Genomic DNA, 19,393 nt, shown 5'->3' on the forward strand with positions numbered 1-19,393 from the left:
TTTCTATAGGCACCCTGATTGGGGAAATACTGATGGATAGCTTAAATTACACTTAAAAAAAGACAAGCTGAGTAACAAACAGAAAATGACAGTATTTCCACATATATAATCTCTAATATTATTTCTGATGTAATATTCTGCATCATCTAAAGTATTTTAACCCATCTTAAAATTATCCTTAAACAGTACATGTCCACTTATTTTTTTTCTGCACTAGCATTAATGAAAAAAGAGAGGTGCATAGTATGTAATTCTTTTTAAAAGATCCATTAGCATTTGCAACACTACAAATGTTTTCACAGAAAGAAAACCAAAAACAAGAAGATATATGGGCAATTTCTGTAATTTTAAAATTAAACAAGCTACCTGTAAGCAAGAACCCTAAACTAGTCCTTCAAAAATTTATGGAAATGGAAGCTTTTGTTCAAAGGATGGAGGAACAGGTTGATAACAAATAATTGATAAAAGGTAACAAAACTGGTATCCAGGAATAATCTCCAAACTATCAGAATAAAACAGAAAACAACCAAATATTTATTTTTTTTAATAAAAGTTTTTTTTATTTTTTAAAACAAACACATAATACATCAATCCTTCTGTGTGTCTTCTCTGTGTTTCTTCCGTGACGACCTCTTCTTTTTATTACTCCTCCTATCTTCATTTCTCCTTGATAGTTTCAATTTCTCTGTTGGATATTTTCCCCAAATTACAATACATTTAATATAACATTCTCCTTATTTAATTATCACAATCTTTATCTATATCTCTTTTTTAACCAATCATAAAATTTCCCCCATATCTTATAATAGTCTGTATCCCCTCTCTCTTTAATCATCAAAGTTAATCTGTTCATTTCTGCACAATCTAAGATTTTTTTAATTATTTCCTTTTCCAAAGGGATTTTCTCTGCTTCCCATCTTTGTGCAAATACTATCCTCCCTGCCGTTATTATATGTATAATCAAGTATATATTTTCTTTACTGATTTTCTCTGGTAGTATACCCAATAGGAACAACAACCAAATATTTATGAAGCCCAGTTGCCTTTTGAAAAAGCACCTTTGAGACATTTATGATTTAGATTCCTAATTTGTTTCACTTGTCATCTATAGTTCCCAACTAAAACTACTGAACTATATCATCACTGAGCTACAATTCATTCCAGACAATGACAACTGTCTCTCATAAAATCTGGATGACAGATCCCTATGTCTTTAACAGATAATTCCCAAACTATTACAGCTATTTACAAAAAAAACCCTGCATAAAAATAATGGATAGGACCCTTGCAGTTCCAGGTTCTCAGCGAAGCTCTGAAATGCAACTGGGCAATTCTAAAGGATCTTCCAATTGCAAAAGATGAGGAAAGACTGCCATTCTAAAACATCTGGGAGAATATCACCCTGGGTAAAGTTGATCTCTTCTAACCTAAGTTTTGGAGGGGACTCTTAGTTAATTGGCCAAAAAAATATATCCATCTGTTTTTAATGCTCATGCAAAGTTATAACAAAGAACTAAACAGGAGCTTGCAGATAATTTTCTGAGGGGCAAGTCCTCCAGATTCTCCAGCATTTTAGTAAAAATGGCCTTATCCAACAGGCAGATCTTAAAGGACAAAGCAAGGCAAAATTGGACAGCAACATAGAAAGAATGTTAAAACAGAACCATCTGGTGTTCCTGCGTGTCCTGAATTATAACTCCAACCATGTTATGACCCAATTAATTCTAAAAGAATTCTAACATTTTTAAATGAAGGCTCCTTTAAGCTGTAAAAATACATAGATCAAGGCGTGTGTATATGTGTGTAAAATCCATTCATGAGTCAGGCATGTGTATAAGAGATAAACTGTTCTTTGCCAGTTGGCTGAGAAGGGAGTCTTCCTCAATCCAAAAGCCACCATTAGACCATGTTTCAGATGTTCACTGGTCACAAATAGTTCTACATTCTAGGAGCCTGGCTGAAGAAACAAGCCTTTTTAGAAAACCAGGAATCCCACACTTGGAGCAATGCTAGAGTACATTTCGTACCATTTTTGTACTGTCTGAAGCCAAAGTTCATATAAATGGCTTTCACTATACTGATCGGGGCGGGGATGTGTTGGTGGGGAATAACAATGGTGTAGAAGCCAACTCTAAATGGAGTGGCATGGCATGTAATCTGTCATGAAGTAGTACTTCAGACAGTTATACTTGAATAGATCATAGATCACTAAATCAATGCAATTCACAACAACATTTTGGGATATATTAAGAAACACCATTCCTAAGGAGACTCTGAGCCCCTTTTCCCTGGCAATGGTCTTGTATATATGTCTATTGGTACCATCTGCCAGTTTCCATCTGGTTTGAACTGAAACCTCACTTTCCACATATCTGTGAAGTGGGCCACCACCTCTGCTCCCATGGTACAACTGGCAAGAAGCCAGCATACTCTGAGCCTTTGATATAGAAGAATTTCACCAATTCCTATAGTCTAATGTGGATGAAGGGAAAACTCATCTGAAGCCAGCCACTGAGCAGCTATAGAGCCCTCCTCGAGCCCTCGTTTTATCACCATACTTGCTTGAACCCTAACACTAATCCTTACTTTTGCTATATCAAAAAGGAAAACAAATAAATCCTCAATGCAGGCAGCAGTCCCAGCTTCCACACACTTGCAAGTGGGCACTGGAGAAACACTGGAGGGCTTGAATTCAACTAATATGATGGCTTCATGATGGTTTTAAAGAGGGAAAAAGGATTTGAAAGTATCAAGGAAACACCATGAGGAACTGTAATAGTAGAAATACCAGAGGCGCGAACTGTTCCCTAATCTTACTGAGCAAACCAAGATAGTGGCAGTTCAATCAAGCGTCTCTAAATGTTTCCCATTCATCAAATTTGTTTTGATAGCAATCCAATCTAACCCCCTTGACATTCCATAGAAAGATGGATTGAAAGTTGACATAGAATAAGCATAACATTTATGCTGTCACCAAGGGGGGAAAAAAGCAGAGCACTGAGTGGTGGCAGTGGCAGTGTTTGGGGAGCAAGTAAAGTGATGGCAAGAATGGGCAGGCTCGTGAATCCACTTTCAACAAACTCAAATGTCAACCCACAAAGCAGCCAATGCTGGTAAAAAGCACTCCTTCCCACAGACATCCTCCTTCTACAGAATATGGCTGCTTGATATTCTGAGGAGAGATAATTTGTTTATCTCAACATGGTATGCAAACAGCCCTTTGGAAAGGCTTTGCAGAACTCTGCTATGGATATGTTCTATGTGTCACACTGAAGAGGAACTGACTGGTTTAGGAGACAGTTTGCTAAACTAGTTAAAGGTTACAATATGTAGATTCTTAACTGAAATTTCATGAATGCTTTGCCTTGTATTAATTTGAAAAGTTCATTCCACAGCTGGGAGAAAAATGTTTTGAAGAGACATTCTGTCCAGTCATATTGTTACAAATACAAAAGTAGGCTGTACACAGCAACTAACTTTAGCATGTTTGCAAAAATATTAGTTTAGCCAGGCTGGAACCCCTTTCACAAAAAACAAAATCTTGAACTTCTACCAAATTCTTCCCCTGCTTTTAGAGTAGGTGGCCCAAATTTGACATTGTACTTTAATGTTAATAAACAGTATATTCTACTTTGAATAAGCCTTTAATTCCTCTATTCACATTTTCTTGAACAATAATCAAATGGATATATTTAATATACACATAATATTGTTACTCAAATATTATTATCGAGAAAAAACACAGATTGTTGTTTTTTTAAATACTTTTTTTAATCTAATACACACCATACATATTTTATGGACAGTGTATTGACTGGGTCAAATCCAATGTCCATAATCCAGAATGTTGGGTTCAATTGTACCAAAGTCAAATAAAGCTTTAATGTAGAAAATGTATTTTGTGCTAAGAAATTAAGAGAAAAGCAAGCAAAAAGAAAAACAGATATATTAAAATGGATGCGACTAAATACAATACTTTTAAATATGAAGATAGCAAAAAATATGCATAAATGCTCAGGCATTCTGGACAAATAAATGGAGAGCTTGCTTTCTATTGGAATATTCAGGAATAATTTGGGATTTCCTGTACATGACCAAGAATAGTTGACCCCTGACTGCTATTGTTTCAGTTACCGTAGTAGTTTAACCTTCATCAAGGGATTCTTCTATTTTTGGTTCAGGACTAAACTGTTAAGACCTTCTTCTGAAGTGAGAAGTGAAATGAAAGTATTACATGTATGCCCTAAATTTTTGACTACCATAGATACTCTGCAACCTCTGAAGACAGTGGAAGCTAATATTCAATTGGGTTTAGCATCTTTAGCTTTTCATTTAGCACTGATCTTAAAGGACATCTTATCTCTCACAAAGTCTAGGGACGCTAGGAAAATGACGCCTTCACAGGAATGCACTGACAACATAAGGGAAAGGTTACAAATATTTTTATCCTTTCTCCAGGGCCACCCTTCCAAATAACAAACTCTGGGGAAAACTCTTGAGAAAATGAATTAGCTCAGTCATAAAACATTTTTTATTTCACATTTTGTTTGGTGTGGGCATAATCACACTATAGGAAGTTTACGCTTACTATACTTATCTGTTTAATTTTTACTTTTCTATTGTATATGTTACATCTATTTTTGTTGCTATCATAATAATCCTACTCAATTAAAAATATAATATATCAAGAGAAATAAAAAAAGGCATGTCATAGCACAGTCACATATAGATCAACTTCTCAATATCCCCCAGTGTGCTGTTACTTTCTACCATTAATTCTAGTTTGTTTGCTAAACTAACTCATTCAAACCTGAATAATAAGGTGATATTCTACCACATCAAGCATTTTAGTGGCTCATTATGCATGTTGAATAATTTCTAATAGCTAGGCAAGAAAAAATATAACAAAGCCATCTTAGTGGTACTTTTGAACTATGGTGCTGGAGAAGACTCCTGAGAATCCCTTGGATTGCAAGGCGATCAAACCGGTTAGTCCTAGAGGAGATCAATCCTGACTGCTCTTTAGAAGGCCAGATCCTGAAGGTGAAACTCAAATATTTTAGCCACCTAATGAGAAGGAAGGACTCACTGGAGAAAAGCCTAATGCTGGGAAAGATTGAGGGTAAAAGAAGAAAGGGTCGACAGAGAACAAGGTGGCTGGATGGAGTTACTGAAGCAGTAGGCATGAGCTTAAATGGACTCTAGAGGATGGTAGAGGCCAGGAAGGCCTGGAGGAACGTTGTCCATGGGGTTGCGATGGGTCGGACACGACTTCGCAACTAACAACAACAACAAAGTGGTACTTTAATAGAGCTTTTAGTTGCATATTCCTGTTTACAAAGTAACTGTATTACTGTACAACCAATTATTTAATGACATGCTCAAAAGGAGGTTAAACAGGGGTGCATTTTGCCCCCCTTGCTTTTTAACTTCTATATAAACAACATAATAAAATGGCTAAACAAAACAAATTACTACCTCCCCAAAAAATAGGTGATAGAAGCATTGCCCTGCTGCTCTATGCAGATGACGCTGTGATCCTCTTCAGGATACCAGTAGGCCTTAAAAGAGCCTTGCAAGTCCTTCTCCAGTACTGTAATTACAATAAACTGTAAACAGTTTATTAAACATAAAATAAATTATGTGAAAACAAAGATCATGGCCTTTGCAAAAAGGCCAAAACTTTATTCATGGTATCTAAATGGCCACAAAATAGAGCAGGTAACCATCTTCAAATACCTGAGGTGGTCATTCAGGCCAACGATTCAAGAAAAGCACATGGAGAATATGTGGCTGCCTTGGGCCAAACATCAGTGAGCCTTAAATTTTTCCGCACAAAGGGAGGATATTATGCCTCTGCTGCAATTAAGCTTTTTCTGGCCAAGTTGCTAGCACAGCTTCTTTATGGGACCTTGCTCAGACAGTCAGCTTCGTGTTTTACACCATTAGAAATAGTTCAATCCAAATTCATTAGATCAATTCTTCAGATGCCGCGTTGTATCTCAAATGCACTTCTGCGCCTGGAAGCAAGAATCTGTATGGTGTCCTTAAATCTCTGGCTAAAGTTTAACTTCTTTCCGCAAGGTCCTGCTCCATTAATTCTCCAAGACAAATTCTCCTCATCATGGATCAAGGCTGTCAAATCCAACCTTGCCAAACTAGGCTTCTCCCCAGCTTCAATACTTAAGATGGACTACGACCTAGCAAGACAAACCTTGTGACAAAGGGTGGAAGACATTGAGAGGCAGGTGGACTTAGGGAAAGCTCCGCTATTTCTGGCTCCAGATATCATTAGATGTGTTGTTGCTCCTGACAACTATCTTAGTCAGTTGGAGTCAGCAAACCACCAGAAAGCATTTTCACTTGAAAGGTGCCATCAGCCATCCTGTACGGCAAGTATAAAAAGGATACCATTGACGAAAGATTCTGTTCCTGTGGCTCAGATGATGGTGTGGTCCACCGGGGGCCTGCAGAGCTGGCAGCAGAGTCGGACAGTAAGGAGGTTGGGGAGGCACATGGGCCAGTCCCGGAGTCTGGGGAAGACTCCGACAAGAGCTCTGCATCAGAGGCAGAGAGGGGGCCAGGGCCATCTGGTAGTTATGTGCTGCCTCCAGAGCCTCCGGAATCTGACATCAGCGAGGCAGAGGAACAGTGTGAGCCTGTTCCCAGTGTGCGCATGCGCAGAGCTGCCAGGAGGCAAGAACAATTAAGAAAAAAAAGGGTGACTCGGGAGTAAGGCTTGGACTTGAGTGGCCCGTCCCATAAGACATAAAAGAGGAGCAAACAGACATGAGCCTTTGCAGGAAGCAATTAGTTCATATAGTCAATTCAAGCTCTGAGAAGTCCGTTTGACTCTGTGCTCCGTTTGGCCTTGCAAAACTAATTGACAATTAGGTCTTTGGCAGCATTTCAAGGGAGATAAAGGTGGGTGCTTCTCAACATTAGCCTGAATGACTGTGTCAACTCAAGCAGACATCTGTCAGAATCTTCACAGACTGTTTGTGAATCATTACGGGCTGTGAATGACCATAATTCACAGCCGTCTCAATAAGAGAGGTTTTTTTGGGACTAAAATTGTGATTTATGCTTTCTCAGGAAGCCTAGATCAAAACAGGAGAGGTGGAGATTGTGGGTCATATGCTCCTTAGATATTCCTTTTTCACAGAGATTAGGAAAAAACATATTCTGCCAATAACTGCTAGGTATCCTGGCTGTTCCGATACTATTTATCTTCAGTGGCTGCTTAAGGATGAACAATCCATAACTACAGCGCAGGTGGCCAGATTCTGTGCAGCAGCACTGGGGATTTGTCGCAAACATGTGTCTTCTCCACATATATTAAATGTGGTAAACTCTTTGTACTGCTTAGTCTTTTCCCTTTTAGTGTTGGACCTACAACACCCACACAATTTATGGTTTGTAATTTTAGTATAGTTAGGCCATGTATCAGACTGGATTTTATTACAGATTTTAGTTGTTACTTATTATTTTATACTAGAATTTTTAATTGTAGCATTTTGATTTGTTCTGGTCTCTGGTCTTAAGACTGTAATAAATTGATTGATTGAATGACATCCTATAAAAGCATGCAAAAAAAATAAACAGCAAGAATGAGTAGAGTAGAGTAGAGTAGAGTAGAGTAGAGTAGAGTAGAGTAGAGTAGAGTAGAGTAGAATAGAATAGAATAGAATAGAATAGAATAGAATAGAATAGAATAGAATAGAATAGAATAGAAGTTTTTATTGGCCAAGTGTGATTGGACACACAAGGAATTTGTCTTGGTGCATATGCTCTCAGTGTACATAAAAGAAAAGATACGTTCATCAAGAATCATAAGGTACAACACTTAATGTTAGTCATAGGGTACAAATAAGCAATCAGGAAACAATAAATCGTAAGGATACAAGCAACAAAGTTACAGTCATACAGTCACAAGTGAAAAGAGATGGGTGGTGGGAATGATGAGAAGATTAACAGTAGTGCAGACTTAGTAAATAGTTTGACAGTGTTGGGGGAATTATTTCTTTAGGAGAGTGATGGCGTTTGAGGAAAAAACTGTTCTTCTGTCTAGTTGTTCTGGTGTGCAGTGCTCTATAGCGTCGTTTTGAGGGTAGGAGTTGAAACAGTTTATGTCCAGAATGTGAGGGGTCTGTAAATATTTTCACAGCCCTCTTTTTGACTCGTGCAGTATACAGGTCCTCAATGGAAGGCAGGTTGGTAGCAATTGTTTTTTCTGCAGTTCTAATTATCCTCTGAAGTCTGTGTCTGTCTTGTTGGGTTGCAGAACCAAACCAGACAGTTATAGAGGTGCAGATGACAGACTCAATAATTCCTCTGTAGAACTGGATCAGCAGCTCCTTGGGCAGTTTGAGCTTCCCCCCCCCTCATTTGTGATCTTGTTCAGGAGGGGGGAGCGGACCTGGCAGGTATTACAGAGACCTGGTTGGGCCAGGAGGGGGGGTTTCCCCTCATTGAAATGTGCCCACCAGGTTTCCACGCATTCCATCAGCCGAGGTCACAGGGGAGAGGCGGGGGGTAGCGGTTATTATTAAAGAAGGTCTTAGACCGAGGGAGGCCACTGTTCCTCAGACGGCCGGCTGTGAGTCCCTCCTTGTGAAATGGGGTCATGGGATACAGGTGGGTTTGCTGATCACATACCTGACTCCCTGCCATGTTGCAGCAGCCCTGCCCGAGCTACTCAACATCATCGCTGCGGTGGCGGTTGACACCCCTAGACTTATGGTCATGGGGCATTTCAACCTGCCGTCTGTGGGTGAGACATCTGAGGTGGCTCGGGAGTTCATGGCTTCCATGACAGCTATGGACTTGACCCAGCTAATTCATGGCCCTACCCACATGGGGGGAAACACGCTGGACTTGGTTTTTGTCTCTGGACAGTGGTTGAGTGATCTTGAGATAGGGGATATAGTCACCGAGCCCTTGTCACGGTCGGACCACTCTCTCCTTCATCTTGACATTCGAACCGCTGCACCTCGCCGCAGGAAGGCGGAGCCAGTAAGATGGTTCCGCCCCAGGCACCTGATGGAGCCTGATAGATTCCAGATGGAGCTTGGGCCATTCCCTGAGGCTCTGGCTCACGCCTCAACTGGAGACCTAGTGGCCGCCTGGGATAGGGCGGTCGCTGGAGCTCTGGATCGGGTCGTGCTTTTGCGGCCTCTGACCCGGCGCTGATCTCATCTGGCTCCTTGGTTTACTGAGGAGCTAAGGGAGATGAAGCGCCGGAAAAGACGCCTAGAGAGCAGTTGGAGGGCCAGTCTTTCTGAATCTGACCGGACACTGGTAAGATCTCATATTAAGAATTACCTAGTGGCAATAAAAGCAGCAAAGTGTAATTATATTGCTGCTCTTATTGTGTCATCAGATAACCGCCCGGCCGCCCTGTTTAGGGTGACCCGCTCCTTGCTCCACCAGGGAGTGCGGGAGAACCCCTTGGAGGGTAGAGCCGAGGACTTTGTACAGTATCTGCATGACAAAATTACTCAGATTCAGGAAGACCTGGACTCCGACTGGGTAGTTTCAGGGGGGATGACTGAGGCAGGTCTTGAGAATGTTATCTGGGATGAGTTTGATCCTGTGACTCCTGATGACGTGGACAGGATTCTGGGTAGACTGAACGCGACCACATGTTTGTTGGACCCGTGTCCCTCCTGGTTAGTCCTGGCTTCTCGGAAGGTGACGCGAGGCTGGCTCCAGGGGATTATAAATGCTTCATTGGGTGAGGGTGACTTCCCCGCCGCCTTGAAAGAGGCGGTGGTGAGGCCTCTCCTCAAGAAGCCTTCCCTGGACCCGGCAGTGTTGTCAAATTATCGTCCGGTCTCAACCTTCGCTTTGTGGCTAAGGTTGTTGAGAGTGTGGTTGCGCGACAGCTCCCCCAGCACCTGGATCCGTTCCAGTCGGGCTTCAGGCCTGGGTACAGCACAGAAACGGCATTGGTCGTGTTGGTTGATGATCTCTGGAGGGCTCGGGACAGAGGTTGCTCCTCTGTCCTGGTCCTATTAGATCTCTCAACGGCTTTTGATACCATTGACCATGGTATCATGCTGCACCGGTTGGAAGAGTTAGGGGTGGAGGGCACTGTGTTGCGGTGGTTCTCCTCCTTTCTCTCCGACCGGTTGCAGTCTGTGTTGGCAGGGGGGCAGAGGTCAACCCCAAGGCGCCTCATATGTGGGATGCCACAAGGGTCGGTCCTCTCGCCCCTTCTATTCAACATTTATGTAAAGCCGTTGGGCGAGATCATCTGTGGTTTCAGGGTGGAGTACCATCAGTATGCTGACAACACTCAGCTGTACATCTCCACCCCAGACCACCCCAATGATGCCCCTGAAGTGATGTCCTGGTGCCTGGAGGCCGTGCGGATCTGGATGGGGAGAAACAGGCTCAGGCTCAACCCATCCAAGACCGAGTGGCTGTGGTTTCCGACGTCCCGATATAGTCAGTTGGTGCCATCACTGACTATTGGGGGCGAATCGCTGGCCCCCACGGAGAGGGCTTGCAACTTGGGCGTCCTCCTGGATTCACGGCTGTCTTTAGAAGAGCACTTGATGGCCGTGACTAGGAGGATTTTTCATCAGGTTCACCTGATTCGCCAGTTGCGTCCCTTTCTGGATCGGGACTCCTTATGAACGGTCACTCATGCCCTCGTCACTTCTCGCCTGGACTACTGTAATGCTCTCTACATGGGGCTCCCCTTGAGGAGCACCCAGAGGCTCCAACTGGACAGAGTGCGGCCGCGCAGGTGGTTATGGGAGCGACATGGCGTTCCCATGTAACACCTCTCCTGCGCGAGCTGCACTGGCTGCCAGTGATCTTCTGTGTGTGCTTCAAGTTTTTGGTTACCACCTTTAGAGCGCTCCATTGCTTAGGACCTGGTTATCTACGGGACCGCCTGCTGCCACCAGTAGCCTCCCACCGGCTGGTACCCTCTCATAGAGAGGGGCTCCTCCGGGTGCCGTCGGCCAAAAAATGTTGACTGGCAGCCCCCAGGGGGAGAGCCTTCTCTGTGGGGGCACCTACCATCTGGAATGAGCTCCCCCCGGAGATACGGAGGATCCTGGATCTGCGCACCTTCCACCGCGCTCTCAAGACCTTTTTATTCCATCAGGCTGGCCTGGCCTAATTTTCCCTTTTTTCCCTTTTAAAATGTAAATTTTAATCTGTTCTTAATTATTGGGGTGTTTTAAATCTGTCTTGGGCCAAATTGTTTAATTCGGTTTTATTTTGCTTTTAAATTTTGTATTTATGTGTTTTATCTTGTGGCTGTTCACCGCCCTGAGTCCTTCGGGAGTAGGGCGGTATATAAATAAAATAAAACCTAAACCTAAACCTGAGTTGGCACAGAAAGAACATTCTTTGTTGTGCTTTTTTGATGACGTTTTTGATGTTAACTGTCCATTTTAGATCTTGAGATATGGTACAACCTAGATATTTGAAGGTCACTACTGTTGATACTGTGTTGTCTAGTATTGTAAAAGGTGGAAGTATGGAAGGGTTTCTCCTAAAGTCTACCACCATTTCTACCACATGCTTTTGAGCATGTTCAGTTCCAAATTGTTCCGGTTGCACCACGAAGCTAGTTGTTCAACCTCCCATCTGTATGAAGATGAAGTAATGTCTTATGTCAATTCTTCACATTTCATATGAGTCAAGTATATGACAGAACTTGAAACTGTTCTCTTAGTCAATAATGCTAAGTGCCTCAGCTGGAATTTGATGTAGCCAGTTTGCATTTAACCCAATTGCTATTAAGAAAATTGTATGACAGAGTTTTGGTAAATTCTTTTTTCCAGGGAGACTACCTGTCTTTTATACAAAGTTGAATAAAAATTTCACAATCTCAGAAACAAAAATGAATAGCCCCATAATAACTTTTGAATATCAGAATCTATAAAAAGATTAAATTAGGGAATGCACCATGTCCTGATGGACTACCAAGTTCATACTGCAAGCGTTTCAAAAACCAATTTTTGCAATGACTTAAAATGTGATTAACATCCATTCTGCAAGGAACTGCAATGCCACATTCCTGGAAAGAGGCCAATATTGCCTTATTACAAAGAACGGACAAGACTCAAGCGCAACTAAAATTATAGACCAATTTCACTATTGAATAATGATTATAAAATATTTACATCAATATTGGCTGACAGACTAAAGATGATTCTATAGGACCATGATGGCGAACCTATGGCACGCGTGCCACAGGTGGCACGCGGAGCCATATTAGTGGGCACGCCAGCTCAGCTCTGGGACGCATGCGCGCGTCGGCCAGCTGATTTTCGGGCCTTCTGGGCCCACCAGAAGTAGGGAAACAGGCTGTTTCCTGCCTCTGGAGGGCCTGGGGGGGTGGGGAAGGCCCGTTTTTTTTTCTTACCTGGCTCCAGATCCTCTCTGTGTATCTGGGAATGGCGAAAACAACCTTTCCCACTTCCTTGGAGGCCCTATGGAGGCTCAAAGGGCCCATTTCCCCACTCCTGGTGGGACAGGAAGTGACTTTTTTCCTGTCCCCAGCCTCCAGAGACTCCTAGAGAGGCTCCTACAGACTCCTAGAGAGGCTCCTACAGACTCCTAGAGAGGCTCCTACAGACTCCTAGAGAGGTTCTGGAGGCTGGGGACAGCAAAAAATGTCACTTCCTGTCCCACCGGGAGTTGGGAAATGGGCTTTTTCAGCCTCCGTAGGGCCTCCAAGGGAGTGGGAAAGGCTGTTTTCGCCGTTCCCAGATACACAGAGAGGATCTGGAACCAGGTAAGAAAGAAAAACGGGCCTACCAGGCCATCATGTGCCAGGAGCGGGGGGGAGGGGGTTGCGCACACATGCATGTGGGCACATGTGCGCGCGACCCCGCCCTGCCCCCCCCTCCTGGCACGCGATGGTAAAAGAGTTAGCCATCACTGCTATAGGACTTTATCTATGGTGACAAATGTGGGTTTTATGAAAAGAGGACTAAAAGACAATATGAGAATTATATTGGATATAGTAGTACGGCGTGTCAAATTTATCAACTTTCAATTTCCAAATATTAGAGGTGCTCAAAAGTGGTGACATGCCTTGGGGATTGTAAAGGTATTTTGATTACTTTAGTATAATTAGATGTGCTTGGTAAATAATTACATAAATATTATAACTTTTCAGACCAGCAATTCCCCAGCAAACAATTCAGGCCAGCAACTCCCCAGTACCATCAAAGAAGGACAATATTCTGTGTGCAGTGAGCCAGGTGGAACATATCTTTATCATTTCACTCCAGAGAAAGGCTCAAAAACAGGAAAACCTGCTCTAGCAATTACAGATAATCTTGTATATTTCATGAAGAAAGGCATTGACAAAAGCCTGAAGGCCCATTGGAGGAGATTCTACAAATGTTAATACTGGCAGTGAAGGTGGTACCATGCACTGGGTAGAGGTCAAGCCAGAGCGTCCACTCTGCTGGAGCTGATTGACTGATCTGAAGGTGTATATGAGCCACCTTTGAAGTGCAAACTGACTACAGTGGAAATAAAGAAGTTCACTGATGAACCAATACAAGTACTGGTACCACAGTGGCCTTGTCCTGCCCAATCAGTAGAGAGATGTGTGAAACAGGTTACAGAGGCAGCAAGCAGAATGTATACAAATGAGAAATGTGAGGGTTATATCAAGGCTAAGAAGCCAGTTGGCAGCTGATGTTGAAGAACGAATCAAAACAAGACTTGATGAAATTTGCTTAGACATTTTTGTAATTCAGACAATTGCTTTCTGATGTTAGTTTATGAGTGCATGGATTATTTTTTGCTTAGCTAGATAAGATTCATGCAGAAAAAACTTTAATTTTTGTAGTACAAGGTGTAATTTTGAGAAGATAAAGTTAACCGTATTTGTGGAGTATATGATCAGACGTGGATTTACCTTACCAAGCTAAACGTTGTGCAACTGCAAAAATAACAGATTTGAATTCTTGGTCCAAAAACACATATTTTTAGAACCCTTCACTGAAAAAAATTGCAAAAATTAATTTTCATCCAATTAAATGACACACCCTAATACTGTAGAGTACTTACAACAAAATAATGAAAAGCAACCTGTATTGATTTTGCTGGATGCAGAGAAAGCTTTTGACAAATTGGTTATTTGTGTTTAAAGCTTTGGAATATGTAAATTTTAGGGAGAATTTTATTCAAGGGATTAAGTTAATATATACAATTCAGAAGGTTCATATTATTGTTAATGGTGATTTAATTAAATGTCCCCATTCCTTTTATCTGATTTTAGACAGGGTATATTAGACAGGGTGAGAAAATGGAATTGGAAATTAAAAACAGAGGCCTATAAATTGAGGGGTTTTGCAGATTATTTATTTTTGATTTCACAAAAGTCTCAGAATGGGATTGAACACTTAATGAAGAAAAGTACATTAGCTGGTTTTAAAGTAAATCAACAAAAAACAAAGATTTTGGTTAAAAATATAAGTATATAAAATCAAGAGACTTGATAAAAAAGACTATTTTTAAAACTGAGAAGAAAGTTAAATATTTAGGGATTATAGTGACTAATATGAATCACATGCTGTTTCAGAATAAATACAGTAAATTAAGCAATGACATCAAAAAGATTTATTGAGGTGACAAATTACAACTATTGTCTTTATGTAAAACCTCTATAATTAAGATGAATGTTTTATCCAGGATGTTATTTCAGTATTTCAGAAAACTAATGCACCATTTAAATAGTGGCAAAAAGATATTTCCAAGTTTGTAGGGCAAGATAAAAAGCCAAGAATTAAACATAATTAAAAATAAGAATTAAATATAAATTAAATGAAATATAATTTAATTCTCACAATATTAAATAACAGAATAAAGGAAAGCAAACTCACAACACTATCTCATATCTCAAGTGCAGTGCCACAGTATCACATGATCACATCCCATATTCTTACATTTTCTGGATTCACTTTTATGCTAGCTCAAAGCCTGGATAAAGAACCAGATCTTCACAGTTCTCCTAAGTGGAAGAAATGGCATTCAGCCATAGGAGGTGACTCTTCTATGCTGTAATGACCGAGTCTGCAATTTACATAACTTCGCCCCCTGCTGGCTAGTCTCCAGTGTTTAGACTCGGTCTTTGCTTGACGGTAGTGTCTTCCTGAGCTGAGTCTAATCTATTGGAGAGATCGTTTGGATTGAATTTTCGGCTTTTATCGACCCTTGGACTGTTTCCTGACTTTCTGGACTGCTTTCTGGTTTGTGCTTTCATTTGTTATTGGTTGGATTCTGGCGTGAAAGGTCTTTACCCGAGCCCGCCGAGGGCTGCTTCCCAGTCAGTCTCCTCAAAGGGGCTCCATTTTGTTGCCATTTAAGCCCCTTGAGCCTCCACAAACTTTCGGAGAGCTCTCGCTGCGTTTTAAAGGCATTTGCCAAGCAGCGTTACTGGCGCCATCTAGAAGAGGTCGGGAGTGCTTTCTTTTGCCGCGTTTGATTGCCGATGGCTAGTGGCTCAGCTGAAAGGCTTGTGAGGCGTTTTTTCGCCACCTGCCTTATTGGGCTTCGTGTGCCTTTCATCATCTCTGCTCAATCGCTTCCGGCGGGCCCTCCCATCCCCAAGAAAGGGTGTTTTCCTGAATTTGACTTTCTCTAGCAACTAGTCAGATCGATCTGTAGCCATTTCAAGATGGCGGACGCCATGAGGCAAGCCCGGGGAGCCCCAACAGCTAAAGGAGGCGTTTAGCCGTTGGGGCTAAATGCCTCCTTTAGCGTTTAGCTAAACGCTGGAGGAGCAGGCATACTAGCGAGCCTGGGGAGGGCACTTCAGCTATGCCACCACCACCTAAGTGCCCAGCTAAGAAGCCTCCTTTGAATGCTCCCAAACCCTCCAGAGAGGAGCTTCGGAGACACAGGGCCCTAGAGAAGGCCGTTCTTAAGGCACAAAAGCTGGTGGCCATTTTGTCAACTGCGGTGGCCTCCTCCCCCAACGTGGAGTCTGCACCACAGCATGGGAGGGACCTGTCACCAGACCATCATTCTCCTCAGGGTCCTCCTCCACCTCCAGGCTCTGAGCCTTTATTTCAAACGATGCCTGAATCCTCTTCTTCTCAGGCCTCTGGATTAGATTCCCCTCAGCCTGATCAGCAAACTCAAGCCTCCCAAGCAGCAACCCCCCCGCCCTTGCCTCCTCAACCTCTGTCTTCTCTGGAAGCCGTTATCGCAAGTGCTATTCAACAAGGCCTGGCCCAGGGCCTTCAACAGGGTTTGCTTCAGCCCCAGCCTCAAGGCGCTACTGCTCCTATTCAGGCTGAGGGAGGACTGTTGGAGGAACGTTATTCCTCTGACCATTATGAGCAAGGCTCGGTTTCTGAGGAGGAGGAGGCAGAATCCAGGGAGTTAGCGCTTTCTGATGATGAAGGATTAAGCCTGATCAGCCAGTTTTTATTGGGCTTTTTCGCCCTCAACTGTTTTGATCTCTACTTCACAAGGGCTTGGCAGTGACTCGTCTGGGCGCTGCTGCTTCAACTTCTACCGAGCCACAATTGAGTGATTCTGATCCTGCTACGTCTTTATTCGTCGAACCTGCGGTGGAACCAGATTTGATACCAGCGCCTAAGCTATTTACTGACGTTGTACAGCGTCAATGGAATCTGCCTGGGGCTGGTCCTGCTCCAAATGGCCTAGACAAACGCCTTTATCAATTGGCTCCAGCTCTATCTAACCTTTTGCAGGTTCCCCCTGTTGACGGACCCGTGGCTGCGTTGGCTTCTCCTTCGCGGGTGACGAGATCGCCGGATGAATATCTCCGCCCAGAGGATAAGCGAGCTGAAAAAACTCTGATAAAGTCACATCTGTCAGCGGCCTGGGCTTTCCGTACAGCCACTTCAGCTTCTTTCTTTAACCGGGCGGCCCTCCTCTGGATTAAGCAACTTCAGGACCGGCTTCCTCCGTCCGACTCCCACACGCATCAGGATTTGAATAAGATCACTGCTTCTTTGGAGTATTCGGCGGACGCTACTTTGAACTTGGCCCGTTTTGCGGCCAAGGCGATCAGTGCAACCGTCACTTCTAGACATCTGCTCTGGCTCCACCAGTGGCAGGCGGATGTCAGAAGCAAGTGGCAGTTAGCGGCCTCTCCTTATTCGGCTGATTCCTTGTTTGGTGCTCCATTGGAACCCTTGTTGATAGAGACTAGGGACCGTCGGAAGATTCTCCCTTCTGTGTCCAGATGTTCTGACTCTCGTTTTTTTCCTTACAGCAGGCCTCAGTCCTTTCGTCCTTCGGATGCCTCCTCCTATCCATCGCAATATCAGCGTTCCTTTCAGTCACGGGCCCAACCGGATTCCCAGGTCAGGCAGGGCAACAGATTTTCCCCAAAACGTTCCTTTTGGGGTGGCAGGGGTAGACACTTTCGGAGAGCCAAGTGACTCTCCTTCTTCCGCCCCTATAAGGGAACGTCTCGCCCTGTTTGCAGTGCAATGGCGGGCGTCCATTTCTGATTTATGGGTTCTTAATACTATCCAATATGGTCTTTCTTTGGAGTTTCACTCTTCCCCTCCTTCTGTTTTTCTATCATGTCCCCCATCCCGAGATAGGGTTAAGCGGGCTTTAGTCTCTCAGGCTATTGACCATCTTATGGCCATTAATGCTGTTCAATGGGTTCCCCAGGAAGAACGGGGTCAGGGATTCTATTCCTGGCTTTTCCTAGTCCGCAAGGCCTCGGGGGGGGGGGGGGGTTGGCGGCCTATTAGATCTTAAGGCACTGAACCAGCACATAGTGTATCACTGGTTCAAAATGCACACACTCCAATCTATCCTGGATACCCTTAGGCCCAGGGACTCAATTGATTTAACGGAGGCTTACCTCCACATCCCAATCCACCCCTCTTTCCATAAGTTCCTCCGTTTTCATTACCTGGGGGCCCACTACCAGTATGTAGCACTTCCCTTTGGCCTTTCTTCAGCTCCTAGGGTCTTTACAAAGATCATGGCTGCTCTGGTTGCCTTTATCCGGTCCTTGCCCGTTCGTATTCAATTTTATTTAGACGACATTCTGATTCAGTTGTCCACCCTCCAGTCGGCCCATCTAGATTTGAACGTTACCATTCAAGTTTTACAGCAGCATGGTTTCTCCATTAATTGGCCTAAAAGCCATTTGTCCCCTTCCACGTGCTACAGCATTTGGGGGCGGTAATTGACACCAAGGCTTCCACAATTTTGCTCTCCGCAGAACGCCAATCCTACGATCCCTTGCTCAGGGTTGTGTCTCGGATCGTACCTCGTCCCTTCTTCGTCTATCTTGCCTCCTTGGCAAGATGGTTTGGACTTTTGGAGTGGTTCCATGGGCCCGTCTTCACAGCCGAGAACTCCAATGGTTCCTTCTTCCCCACCAAAAGGATCATTCTAGTATCTCCCTTCGCAGAGTATCTCTGTCTCCGGTTCTGATCTCCTCCCTGCGATGGTGGACTTCCCCAGTGATCTCCATGTCCAGCCCCTTCCGGGAGCCAGTAAAGGTGACTATCACGACCGATGCCAGTCTGTTCGGCTGGGGGGCCCACCTGGATCATCAACTGGTGCAAGGTCAGTGGTCCTACACCGAGCGGTGTCTCAGTATCAACCACCTTGAATTATGAGCCATTCGTTTGGCTCTACTCTCATTTCAACATTCAATCACCAATCGTGACATGCTGGTGCTCACAGACAATGTGACCGCTAAGGCCCATGTTAATAGAATGGGGGGCACACATTCCAGGGCTCTTATGGATGAGACCTTGCTTCTCGGCTTCTGGGCTGAGTCTCATCTGCACTCCATCCGCGCAGATCACATTTCGGGGGAGGCCAATTCCCAAGCGGATGCCCTCAGCAGGCATCAACTGGACCACTCGGAATGGAGCATCCCGGACCATCTGTTTCAGGACATCGCGGCGCGGTTCGGTGTACCGATGCTCGACCTCTTTGCCTTGGCAGCCTTGGTAGTACAGTGGTTTAATGCACCCTGTAATTAACACAGCTGCCTGCAATTACTGCAGGTTCAAATCTTACCAGGCTCAGGGTTGACTCAGCCTTCCATCCTTTCTAAGGTAGGTTAAATGAGGACCCAGTTTGTGGGGGCAATAAGCTGACTTTGTATAAATATACAAAAGTATGAAGGCTATTGCTTAACGCATTGTAAGCCGCCCTGAGTCTCCGGAGAAGGGTGGCATATAAATCAAATTAAAAAAAAATCACCGGGTTCCAAGGTATTTCTCTCGTTATCGGGATCCTGCAGCAGAGGCCACGGATGCTCTACGTTCCTCTTGGCCTGCTGGGCTCTTATACGCTTTCCCTCCCCTTCCCTTAATATCTAGGGTTCTCTGGAAAGTGCTGGAGGAATGGGCAGAAGACATTTTACTAGTGCCTCGCTGGCCACGGAGAC

At 43.7% G+C, this 19,393-nt stretch overlaps 1 protein-coding gene and 1 pseudogene across 1 annotated transcript in view; both read right to left on the reverse strand.

Annotated features, from left to right (window-relative positions):
• XPR1 (xenotropic and polytropic retrovirus receptor 1) overlaps positions 1-19,393 on the reverse strand; it is a 119,170-nt gene that overhangs the window by 66,959 nt on the left and 32,818 nt on the right. The gene's annotated exons all lie outside the window — the stretch shown is intronic.
• LOC148114708 (dicarboxylate carrier UCP2-like) lies at positions 534-15,349 on the reverse strand (annotated as a pseudogene).

Source organism: Pantherophis guttatus, chromosome 3 (assembly GCF_059756535.1).
Source record: "Pantherophis guttatus breed Tessera chromosome 3, ASM5975653v1, whole genome shotgun sequence".
Lineage (NCBI taxonomy): Eukaryota > Metazoa > Chordata > Lepidosauria > Squamata > Colubridae > Pantherophis > Pantherophis guttatus.